The sequence below is a fragment of the Mauremys reevesii genome, linkage group 1 (genome assembly GCF_016161935.1).
Source record: "Mauremys reevesii isolate NIE-2019 linkage group 1, ASM1616193v1, whole genome shotgun sequence".
NCBI classification, from domain to species: domain Eukaryota; kingdom Metazoa; phylum Chordata; order Testudines; family Geoemydidae; genus Mauremys; species Mauremys reevesii.
The window spans coordinates 187,578,063-187,590,748 of record NC_052623.1 but is presented as its reverse complement, the minus strand read 5'-3'; the positions used below and the strand labels follow the sequence as shown (position 1 = coordinate 187,590,748).

Here is a 12,686-nt window from a genome sequence, read left to right as displayed (position 1 = left end):
TATTATCCTTATTTTACAGATAGGGAACTAAGGCACAGATTAGGTGAGTTGCTCAAGGTCACTTAGGAAGTTTGTGGTAGTGAAAGGCATCGATTCTGGTCCCCCATGTCCCAGGATAGCAATCTAACCGCTGGACCATACTTTCTCAGAAATGTTCTTTGTATGTCGTACTATCCATTTGCAACTTGCAAAAACTAAAAATCTCACATTTCACCTTTTTGTAGGAAGAGTAAATGAATAATACACAGCAGCATTAATATAGCTCCATAGTCATTAGCAGAATATACTATCTAGTGCTAGTGTCACATCTGGCTTTGCATTCACTTTGAAGGTAAACAGGTTGCTTCTCTAAGTGACACAATAGCAGTCAGACAATCTCATTGATAGATTCGTAGAACTGTAATACTAGGGAGGCCAGGTGCATTTTAAGGCCAGAAGATAGAATCTATGGAGCATTGTAGACAAAAATAAGATCTGGTAAAAAAAGATACAACTTTGCTATGGGATTTAGTGTATTCTAAGATCTCTTTCTAGGGACTTATAAAGAGTAAACATTTTTTAATTCAGAAACTTTTCATATGCAAATGGAGAGGAGACACCAACATAAATTTATTTTAGGATTGTGTCCTAGAAAAGACCAACTAGTGAGAAGGTCTTAATGATGACAACTATGGAGATGAATTGATGGGAGATTAAGTGCCCTCACACAAGCTCACATTGAGCTATATTATATATGATTTGTGTTGTATTTTCTCATTGTATAGGGAATGGGGTTGATTTTCAAAAACATTTAAGCAGTTTAGGAGCACAGGTCCTATTGAAAGTTAATGGGACTTGTGCTCCTAAATCTCCTTGGCATTTTGGAAACTCTCCCTATGCTGTATAAGACATCTACTCCTCCAGATTTGTAACCAGGTTACAAGGATCTGCATCCTTTCCCAGGATCCCATTAATATTGCTATGTTCCTTCACTGCACAGGGTATCAGCCCCAATTATCAACTTTAAAAGGTTAACTCCAGCTGTAACAGTACAGCCTGGGCTCTTACTTAAAAGGTGCTCTCAAATATTGGTATGTGAGGGGAAAATATTCACCATAGCTATGTCTTCTAGTAGCCAACCATTACCTGCAATATCCCCTTGCATGGCCTGTAATAAATACAAGGTCAGATCCGCACGTAGTTTAAAACAGCGGAGCTCTATTTATTTCAGTGAAGCTTCACTCATTTATACTAGTGGAGGATGTGTGTTGTACGGGCACCAAACTGAAAAGCAAGCACCCAAAAATATTGGAGTAAGGAATTCTTACAAAAGTATTCTCACTCTAATGGTCCGTATTGCAGTTCCCTATTATGTCCTTTGTTGCATTCCAGGCAAGAACAAAACATTTCACCTTAAAAAAAATCAATAGACTGTTTGATGATATATATAGCATTTTATTTGTAACTTCCCCCATTTAACAATGGCTCCATGACACCCTATCTGTGCACTAAACAGCAGCTGTATTTCAAACTGCAAGATTCAGAATTGGAATGGATTCTTCTGCACCCCCACATTTCGACCCTCTCCTAGGGCTTGCTGGTAATACAGAGGCAATGCCCAATCAACTGACAGAGGAAGGTGTTGATAGACCCCTGAGATGCCTCTCTACTCCAGCAGCGAAGAGAGGGCAAAAGGAGAAGAAACAGAGTCCATTAACAGCTTGAGGAGGATACCAAGGGATTAAATATTTTCCTGAGCTGCAGCATGAGATGGGGGTAGAGTCACAGCTCCAGCTGACCCACTGGGAAGAGAAACTGAGACTGCAAAGGCAACTAGAGGAGGAGAGAATGTAGCATTAAGATGAGCGAATAAGACTGCAGATGGAGAAGGAAAACCAAAAACTCTAGGCTACACTGAGTCTTTATGTGCAGCCCTGAATAAGGCACACTATGTAACTGCACTGAACCAAGAGCAACCCCAATGAAGAACTGTGGCTAAGAAAGTCACAGTTCCTCTTGTGCACCCCAATTCGGTGTAGCTTTCCTCCCACTTGATGCCTGGCCAGCTATTCTGGCCAGCCAGTAGAGGGAAGGAGGGAGGAGCCAAGGCTGCACAAACTCTCTGCTCCTCTCCACCCCTTTCCTTCCCCCTTTATCCATTATGTCGTATCCAGAGAGCAGAGGCAGTGCTCAGCACCAGACTTGGACCCAAGACCCAAGCAGACTGAGCAAGACAGTAGAGGTGGGATGCTTATTCTTCTTTAATCCTCTGTTTAGGTGAGTAAGACAAAGCTTTCTGTGAGTATGCAAAGCATGACGTTCATATCAGGTGGATGGAGCTGGAGAGCTATTCCCACTCATCAGGCAGATTTAGGACTTTCATGCTGCAATGAGAAACGGATACTGGGTATCTAAAAAAAAGAAGCTTGTCTTCCTCACATAAATGATAGCTGAGACACATCCCCATTAAACAAAAATTAGACTGCTTCTTCCCCTTAACCCCAGTGTGTCTGTGATTACTGAAAGGTTAGTTATACAATGTGTCCGATTCATTGATCAAGCAGAGGAAACGGCATCATACTTTAGTGCTTAAGTGACTGTACAAAAGGAAAGATAATTATACCATCATTGAAGCTTATCCAAGGCCCCCTACCATCTTCCATATCCAAATATGATGGCAATAATCAAGCTAATCGGGAAGTTGGTGATTATAAATGAATTAATACACCAGTTAATGCACTGCCTGCAGCCGCTATTATTGCCAGTTAATTGTTTCTCTCCTACTTTGCCTCTTCAGAGAGAACGTATTGGCATAGGGAATCCCTTTTGTTAGCTTTGCTGACACTGGCAGCAATGCAGGACTCTTGCATCTCAGGTGTTTCTGGCTGTGGACTGTAGCAGCCATCTTGGTTTCCCCTTTCCACTACCTATGGGAGAGAATCCTCCACCCTGTGCTGCCACAAGCAGAGTGCAAAATACAACATGTCAAACTAATAGTGGGGATGTAGTAAATGTTATGGCACTTTAGACCACATCTCTCTCTTGTCCTCAGCTTCCCAAAGACATGTTAGACAAGTTAAATGTCTTCAAGTCACCAGGACCTGATGAAATACACCCTAGAATACTCAAGGGCCTGACTGAGGAGATATCTGAGCCATTACCCATTATCTTTGAAAAGTCATGGAAGTAGGGTGACAAGACAGCAAGTGTAAAAAATTGGGATGGGAATGGGGGGTAATAGGTGCCTATATAAGAAAAAGCCCCCAAAATTGGGACTGTCCCTATAAAACCAGGATATCTGGTCACCCTACATGGAAGACGGGAGAGATTCCAGAAGACTGGAAAAGGGCAAATATAGCACCAATCTATAAAAGAGGGAAATAAAGACATTGTGGGGAATTATAGATCAGTGAGCCTAACTTCAGTACCCAGAAAGGGTATTGAAGGAGGAGGGAGAAAAATTGTTCTCCTTAACCTCTGAGGATAGGTCATGAAGCCATGGGCTTAAATTGCAGCAAGGGAGGTTTAGGTTGGACATTAGGAAAAAATTCCTAACTGTCAGAGTGGATAAGCACTGGAATAAATTGCCTAGGGAGGTTGTGGAATCTCCATCATTGGAGATTTTTAAGAACAGGTTAGACAAACACCAGGCCTAGATAATACTTAGTCCTGCCATGAGTGCCGGGGACTGGACTAGATAACCTTTTGAGAGACCTTCCAGTCCTATGATTCTATATTCAGCTGCCTTTTAGGTGTTCCTGAGGTAGCAGTAGAGGGAACATTTAGTATCTTCTGAATAAGGTTTCATTAGCCAAGAAGCAAAAGGACAGTAAGTAATGCCAGCAGTGACTGTAGGAACAGACACATTATTGATTTCAGTGCTGCGCAGTAGGAATATCATCCCTGTCTGCCCCTTCCGAGTTCTTGAACATCTGTTAGACACCAGCCATTGTGTAATAAGGCTGAGAGGCCAGGGCACACTCCCTACCCAATTGTCCCTGTGGAGCTGTGAGAGCCACTTAGCACATTAGCTGGGACCCCATACTTTTTAGACTGTGCTAAGTATTTGAACCCTTTTCCCTACTCCCAATACAGCAGCACATGGCAAATCAGAAATTAACCTAACAGTACTTGTTTAAAGTCACACAGCAAATCATTGTCAAAAGTTAGAATAAGGACAACTCCTGAGTGCCTGTCCTCTCCATTAGCCGCACTGCTTCCCCTTATGCTCACTTTCTCCTCACTGATGCTATTTAAGACATGAACTCACCAAATCAAGCTTATTTGCTACCAAATTCTGACAATATATGTAAAAAAACTATCTCACCTTTCCTCCTCTGATGCAAGATCCAAAAATGGCCTTTAGTAGAAGCAAAATGATAATGAGTTCACACAAGAAATAGCTCACACCACCCCATGTTTGATTTGTCACCACTGGTTAGAACAGATGTCAATCACTGTTCAGGACAGCCCCTGCATTAAACTGGCATACGAGATGAATTATCCCTCAGCAGGTGTTCCAGTCAGGTCAGGTTGAGAATCCTGGAAGGACAACATGGGAAGATCTCATTTTGACTGAACCAGAATAGAGTGAGAGAGAACTTATGTTTCCCCTTGTCTGTTCCTGACTAACAAACAGGTAATATAAAATATGGTCTGTAAAATTTCACCATATAATGGAGTCTAAAAAACATTTAGTTCTACTCTGTATGTCAGTTCATCCAACACGCACACGCACACACAAAGGGTGCAGACTCTATAGAAATCTTATCTTTCATTAGCAAGAAGAAGATAAATAAGAAATTATTCTGTTAACAAGAGGCTATTATAGACTGCCAACCAAGTTCTAATTCTATATAGTAATGTAATTGTTCTAGCTAAATTATATTACCTTGAGCATATGACATCAATTCCTGGGCTTTCTATACAATTATAATGTAATAAATCAAAAGAAGCTTTTGGCTGCTATATTATCTGTAGACATTTATGCAAGGACTTACTCACTTAAGCCAGCCCCCAAAAGAGTTTTGTGCCTCTGGATACACGGAAAATGCATTTCTTTATAGTTTTAATAAAAATATTGTTGTCCTAATTATGGACTTGAAGATACATATAAAGGAATGATATGAAACCACGTGATACAAGACTACATAGGACATGTCTGAGCTCCCGAACGGATTGTACAAGAACCCACATTGGGATTTTCAGAATCTACTAGCAGTTTTTACCGCACAACTCTCCCTAAAATTAATGAGAGTTGTGGGGCTAAATCTCCAAACAGAACTCTAGGCTACAGACCTTTCAGCTAGGAAATTACAGCTCAGAAACAGGAACAAGTCTTAGTAATGTCAGTGGCAATATATGTACAGTCAACAAAACATCCTCCATAAAACCAGACATAAGAAAACAAAGCAAGAGAGACAGAGATGAAGGAGCAAGGTACACTAGAAGTGGTGATTTGACAACAAAGACAATCAAGAAATCACTTACACATGGCAAAACTCATGCCAGCAATCGTTAGATAAGCTATTAACACAAGCTGATATTTTTAACAAGCAAACTGACGTAGCAGAGCATCTCAGCGGAAGTTAACCCATCTATAAGGCAAAACACGCAGCTCCTCTCTGAGAACATAACCAAGGATGCAGAAAGTCTGGAGCTGTCAAAACAGTAAATACACTGGGGGGAGAAGGCTTTTCAAAGGTGGTCTGGGTTGGCCTAATTCTGTTCTCATTGACCAGGAAACTCCCACTGACTTCAATGAGAATAGAATTTGGCTAGTGCTGAGCACTTTTGAAAATCCCAGCTTGTAGGTAGAACAGGAAGCCCCATTAGTTCTCAAACTTCAGCACTATTTGCTAATTTTGTGTACCTCAGGGTTTGGGTGCCCAACATGATATAGGGGTCTGATTTTCTTTGGTGATGAGGACACGCCCCATTGACAGTCAAACTTTCAATGGGATCTGCAGACCCACAAGACCTCTGGAAATCAGAGCCTAGGTGTCTCAAGTTAGGTACCAAAACACACAATTAGTTATCACATCTGAAGATTTGGCTGTTAATTCTTTTTCTACATAGCTCCCAGATGTGTTCAGTCTCAGGACACAGTATACCATGAAACCAGCTTTAGGAAATGGGGGACATGCTCCAGGAAGAAGCTGCACACCTTTAGGAACCACAGAACTTTCCTGATAGTAGCCAAAAGACCTAATATCCATGCTTCAAGGTGAGGAAAAGTTTTCTTTCAGGATTTTTCCAAACAGCTAGAGAAACAAGGCTGCCTTTAATCTGACTGGAAATTGCTTCACAAAAATAAACTATGCTGGGTCACATGGTTTACCTTGTGGCCTTAGGGGTTTAAACAAATGGGTCTCCCTACTTCAGAGATGCATACAAAGCCTTAAACTATTCCAAGAACCTCTCCTATGAAGCAACTAAGACTGAGCCATCCACAACTGCACTTCCTGGCAATAAAGAGATGCAGAGTATTAAACCTGATGATATGTAGCCATGAGTTAACTCATCTAAGCACTGAAATAATCCTTTTAGAATCATAGAATATCAGGGTTGGAAGAGACCTCATGAGGTCATCTAGTCTAGTTCTCAAAGCCTGTCCACTGCTTATTCAGGGAAAGCCCCTGGTGGGCCGGGCCGGTTTGTTTACCTGCCACGTCCGTAGGTTCGGCTGATTGCGGCTCCTACTGGCCGCGGTTCGCCACTCCAGGCCAATGGGGGCTGCAGGAAGCAGTGATCAGCACATACCTTGGCCAACACCACTTCCCACAGCCCCCATTGGCCTAGGACAGCGAACTGCGGCCAGCGGGAGCCGCGATTGGCCAAACCTGCAGACGCAGCAGGTAAACAAAGGGGCCCAGACCACTAGGGGCTTTCCCTGAACAAGCGGCGGACCGGCTTTGAGAACCACTGATCTAGTCCAACCCCCTGCTCAAAGTAGCACCAATCCCCAACTAAATCATCCCATCCAGGGCTTTGTCAGGCCTGACTTTAAAAAACTATAAGGAAGGAGATTCCACCACCTACCTAGGTAACCCATTCCAGTGCTTCACCAGCCTCCTAGTGAAAAAGTTTTTCCTAATATCCAACTTAAACCTCCCCCACTGCAACTTGGACCATTACTCCTTGTTCTGTCAACTGCTACCCCTGAGAATAGTCTAGATCCATCCTCTTTGGAACCCCCTTTCAGGTCATTGAAAACAGCTATCAAATCCGCCCTCATTCTTCTCTTCTTCAGACTAAATAATCCCTGTTCCCTCAGCCTCTCCTCATAAGTCAAGTGCTCCAGCCCCCTAATTATTTTTGTTGCCCTCCGCTGGACTCTTTTCAATTTTTCCACATCCTTCTTGTAGTGTGGGGCCCAAAACTGAACATAGTACTCCAGTTTCCATACTCTTGAAACTGATGTGATGGGGGAATATATAACTGCAATTACCTGTAGACACCTCTATACTTCCCCTGCCAGGGGAAGATCCTGGCAGATAGGGGAGATCCTGTTGAAGGCCATGATTCAGCAAAGAAATTAAGCATGTGCTTAACTTTAAAATTAAGTTTGTGCATAAGTGCTTTGCTAAAATTGGAAGTGTGCGTGGCTGGCAGAAAATATACATACGATGAAGCAATTTAAGTAACAGGCACTGGTTTTTTAACAAAATTGTAGATTAGGTTAGATAAAATTTCTTATTGTGAGGGTTCTATTAAGGAATGTATGAGGTGCAATATTTGCACAGGTATGGAAGTGGAAGCAGTTTTATTTACTGAAAGAAAATAGAGGAGCTGAAACAGAAGTTGAAATCATTCAGAGGTAAAAGGGAAAACAAAAATCTGATGGCACATGGACAAAAGCACCATCAGACACATATCATAGGTTGAGAGAGAGGATGGGAAACATATGGAAGAAATAAAAGAGATGGAAGACTGTGCCATGTAAGAAGATTGATAAGAGAAAAGCCCTTGTCAGCAGACCCTTTTAATATAGTTACTCACATAAGATATTCTGCCCTTTATGAAGAGAAGGAGACCAAGAATAAATATATGGATGCCCAAACAATGACAATGCAGCAAGCAATGAAATGGGACACACTTAGAAACCTAATAGAGAGGAACCCAAGCAAAGACAATACTTGGACAAAGAGAATAAGATTATATGTAAGTTCTCAGCATATGTCTACACAGCAAAGAAAACCCCACGGCTGGCCCATGCCAGCTGACAGGCTCGCAGGGCTTGGGCTGCAGGACTGTTTCATTGCTGTGTAGACATCTGGGCTCAGGCTGGAGCCAGGTCTCTGGCACCCTCCCATCTTGCAGGGTCCTAGAAGTTGAACTCCAGCTTGAGCCCGGAAGTCTACACAGCAATGAAACAGCCTGAGCCTGCGTCAGCTAGCATGGGCCAGCTGTGGGGTTTTCTTTGCTGTGTATACATACCCGCAGGGACCAGGATAGGGAGAGGTGACAAAAACATTGAGGAGTATCTGGAATAAAACTGGCTGAATACTGCAGAAATGGTGTTTGCCAACATCCAAGTTCTACATGATTACATAGTTCTTGGATGTCCATATCCCTTTATGTTTGAAGAGTTTTTCTTCTCATGAAGAAATATGTTCACATGCAAACAAGGTTATTCATGTGTGAACAATAGCAATTGTGATTTGCTATTCATTATTCTCACGTTTTAAAAGTTTCAGTTGTTCAGTCAAGGAGCAGAAACAAAACCATGTGACTTTGATGACCATCATTTCTTATATTTCCTAGTTGATGAAGCTGGCTGAATTCCTGTGGGACAGATGATTTTACTGCTGCTGAGAGTCAATGTAATTGCATTTATTGTATAATTAATTATGCTGGGGTGCCTAGAGCCTTGAATAGGCATCTTTATTATTTTAGCAAATAGCTGAAGTAAACAGCTTGGTAAACAATGCATAGAGTAACTCCAAATCCATCATAAATTATTAAAATCACCCTTTGTGAGAGAAGGTTGGAGGAACCTAAAAGAAAATATTAAAGGCTCACCCACCTTATCTCTCTAATATCCCGGCGCAAACATGGCTACAACAACGCTGCAAATATTAAAAGCATGGCAGACTATCGCTCTCAAGAAGGAAAAACACAATGAGCAAGAAGTGATCAAAGTGTCTTCTCAGAGCCATGAAGTTGAAGACAGAGACGACCCTTACCTACTGATAGTGGTGGGGGCAGATACCTTGTTCTGGAAAAAGAGGAGATAACCAAACAAGGACAGAGTCAGAGGCAGGAGGGGAAATTTGACAGCAGCAAAAAATCAGAATGAAGTAAATGCCACCCAAAGTACCTAAGGGGAATATGAAGGACTTTTATAATTATAAATTAATAAGAAGTAAGAAAGAAACATCATTTAATAAGTGGTGAGCTATGTCTCCAGCCATTGACTCACTGTGCGTAATAGGGTGAGTCACTTTGCCTCTCTGCCTCTATTGCCTCATCTGTACATTGGGAATGATAATGCTTTACCACCTATTTGGCAGGGGTTTTATGGGGATTAGTTAGTTAATATCTAAATGGTACAAATGCAATATACATGCTATTGCTGGGTGCTCTCCCTGTGGGGGTGCTGCTCTGTACTACCACCTTTTCAGGGCTGTGTTTAAATGACACAATCTACCCCTATGAAACTAGTAAACCTCCTCCCTCTCAACAAAAGTATTTACCCACCTGTCCTCTTTGAGGAGGTCATCACCTTCACTTATGATATATCAATTTAACATTAAAGTCACTCACGATATAATCATTGCCATTGGATAAACAGGTCTGGGTTTCTGTTTTCCCTCCTATTACCAGTATTTCTCCAAACATTCCTTCAAAGATAGATTGACACAAATGGGGCACTTTCACTCTTCATGTGATTATATCCTTTTTGAACAAGTTTTATGGGATGCTAATTAAACTCCTTTCTAATGCTTACTGTCCCTGATCGCAAGTATTAATTTACCAGAAAGCCCACTGTCTGTTTTGTCTCCAAGCTTAAACTCATAGCTGTGAGCCTTCTCTATTTATGTTAATTCTGTTCTGTGTCAGGCATGAATTATTGATAGACTAAAGGCAATCACTACAATGGGCACATTTTCTAAACTGAAAAAAAAATGCCCTTGAGCCTTGAACACAGCTCCCTTTGACATCATGATGTGGTCCTTGGTGTTAAGCATCCTAGGTGATTTTCTGTACAGTAGTTGTAAGATTTTTATGCAATTCCTAGCTTATTTCCTACAGTACATGAATGACAGCATATTTTAAGTGCTGTGTCTGCAGAGCGAAAGCTGCAAAGTGTTTTTCAGGTAATCATGAAATCTAAAGTGGTTAGCTTACCCTGACTGAGTAATGCATTCTGCACAGATCTGAGTGCTTTTGTATACTTAACATTGTGATTTTCTCTGATCTCAGGTATCACATTTAAAAATATCCTAATCTTGTAGTTTTATAGCTCATCTTGAATGTTTATCAAGAGAAGCTTTCATGGAGCACACACACACGCTTTAGAAGTATACCATATATTCATTCTTATTCCTTTCTTGTAATAATCAGCTTCTCTCTCTGGAGGTATTTTTCCTCAACCACGATGAAATTTACCTGAGCTTGGAATATTTTGTCTTATAATAGCCATATTCTTGTTAGATTGTTTTAATTTTACAGCCTACTTACAGTAATTAGTAAAGCTACCTGTGTTCTGGTAGCCGCAAACAAAAAAGATTTTAGTTCTAGGCCTGTCTAGTCTGTTTTGTCCACAAAACTGACCTACCCATTTGGAGGTTCATAAGACGCTGCACTGCCCTGTGGGTAGCTCCAGGATTGGTTGTGCCTCCAAGACAGAAAATTTGGGAACTGTCAAGCAGGGGCTCTACGAATTCCGCCGCTCCAAGCAGTCATGCCTGCGGGAGGTCCGGTCGTCCCGCGGCTCCATTGGACCTCCCGCAGGCATGACTGCGGAAGGTCCGCCGGACCCGCCTGCCGCCCTCCCGTTAAAATGCCGCCCCACGCGCGCGCTGGGGTCTGGAGCCGGCCCTGGGAGCCGGCCCTGCTGTCAAGCATGCAGGGAATGTTCACCTACTATATCTTCTTCTTCCTGCATCCATCCAACTCTCCTGTAGAGTGCAGGGTGGGCAGAGAGAGATAAGGCCATGCCCCTCCCCCTTTGATCCCCACCTCATTTGCAGTTTCTTTTCCTAGGGGAAGGAATTGAGCAGTATCTGTGACCAAATGAAGGCAGAGGCTTCAATTGTATCTAGCTCTTGAGAAGGATGCTACAAGAAGTAGAGAATATGGAGGGAGAAGTTTCTCTGTGACCATTGCCCCACCTTGCATACAGAGGTCAGGCAAAATATGATCCTCAGAGTCCCTAGATGAAAACAGAAGATCATAAAGATACCATTTTTTCCCATTTGGATATTTGTTTTTCTGAACCCAGCATTAACGTTTACAGGAACCAATGGTGCTACATGTTCACCTACACGAACTAAAAATGCAGTTACTCCAAAAAGTTCTTTATCTAGTCTAACTTACAAAATGTATCATGGAAAAAGTCTTTACAGCCTTCTTATAAAATCTTTACTTTCTTTTTTGTATACATAGCCACTTCTTTCAACATTTCTAACATTACATCTACTTTACAAAGGACTACAGCTATTTAATAAAAATACATCTTTGTCTGAGACGGTTCAACCTGATGGTTCTTTCCACTTCCAAGAACTGCAGGGAACCTCAAATTACCAAAGTGATTAACAAAGTTTTGCTGTGCCTAGTAAGAAGTAGCAAGATCAAATAAAACTGTATTTACAGCAAACTCATAATACTTTTGTTTGCTTAAGATTGGAGATGGATTTCTGGAGGTGGCCTTTAGTGTATAGTATAATTTTAAAGTTATTGAAACAATCTAAATTCCTGTAGAACTCATGAGTTACATGAAGGCAGGGGAAAAAAATCTTGTTATTCAAGCTCACAGTTCTGATTTATCTTGATGGCATTACAGCCTTGTCATTCACAGTTGTCCATAATTTATTCTCTTTTTCATATACTCCCATTGTCATCATTGCTGAAAGTGTTTGATATTCCTCACTGAGAACCACAATTTAGCTGAAAGTTAATATTATACTGGAATTTAGATTCATGCTTCTTTTTTTTTTTTGTATTTTTTCATTTTATGGTAATATAATTTTAAATAAAAAAATACTATTTCTGTGGATTTTATTTTTTAACATATTAGAGTCTTTGCTAGCATTGAATTTCCGTGGGATGAACTCAGTGGCCACAGCAAAGTAGCCAAATTAAAGCTTGGTGGCTAATGGAAATAATCAAAGAGAGAGAAATAAATTCTTCCCTGCCACCAGTAGATTAGATATTTGCTAAAGATAAAATAAGGAGGTGGGAAGAAAATGCAATTTTAATGGGAAGTTAGCTGAGCGCACTGCAGTGAAGAATTTGTGTGCAATGCAAAATTGCATATTGTTTCACTTGGTTTCCAATGCCTTTTTGTGATGGTAATGAAGAAAATGTCTTTAAAAGCTCAACAGAGAAATATGAGTTTGTAGCAGAGAATTAGATTTTGGACACAAGGTCATAAAATTTAGGTCATACAGTCCAGTGCACAGAACAGAGCTGATAAATTCTGACTGAGACGGTAATCAGTTAGGATGAAAGGACAATAAAGAATTAAAGAAAAGAATAGA

General features: G+C 41.2%; 1 long non-coding RNA gene across 1 annotated transcript in view; it reads right to left on the bottom strand.

Annotated features, from left to right (window-relative positions):
* Positions 1–1,413: 1,413 nt before the first annotated feature.
* LOC120399346 overlaps positions 1,414–12,686 on the bottom strand; it is a 52,360-nt gene continuing 41,087 nt past the window's right edge. The window contains exons 2-3 of the long non-coding RNA XR_005595220.1: positions 4,307–4,521; positions 1,414–2,363 (exon numbers count right to left, since the gene is read on the bottom strand). This is a non-coding gene — a long non-coding RNA (uncharacterized LOC120399346). The remainder of the gene's footprint in view (positions 2,364–4,306; positions 4,522–12,686) is intronic.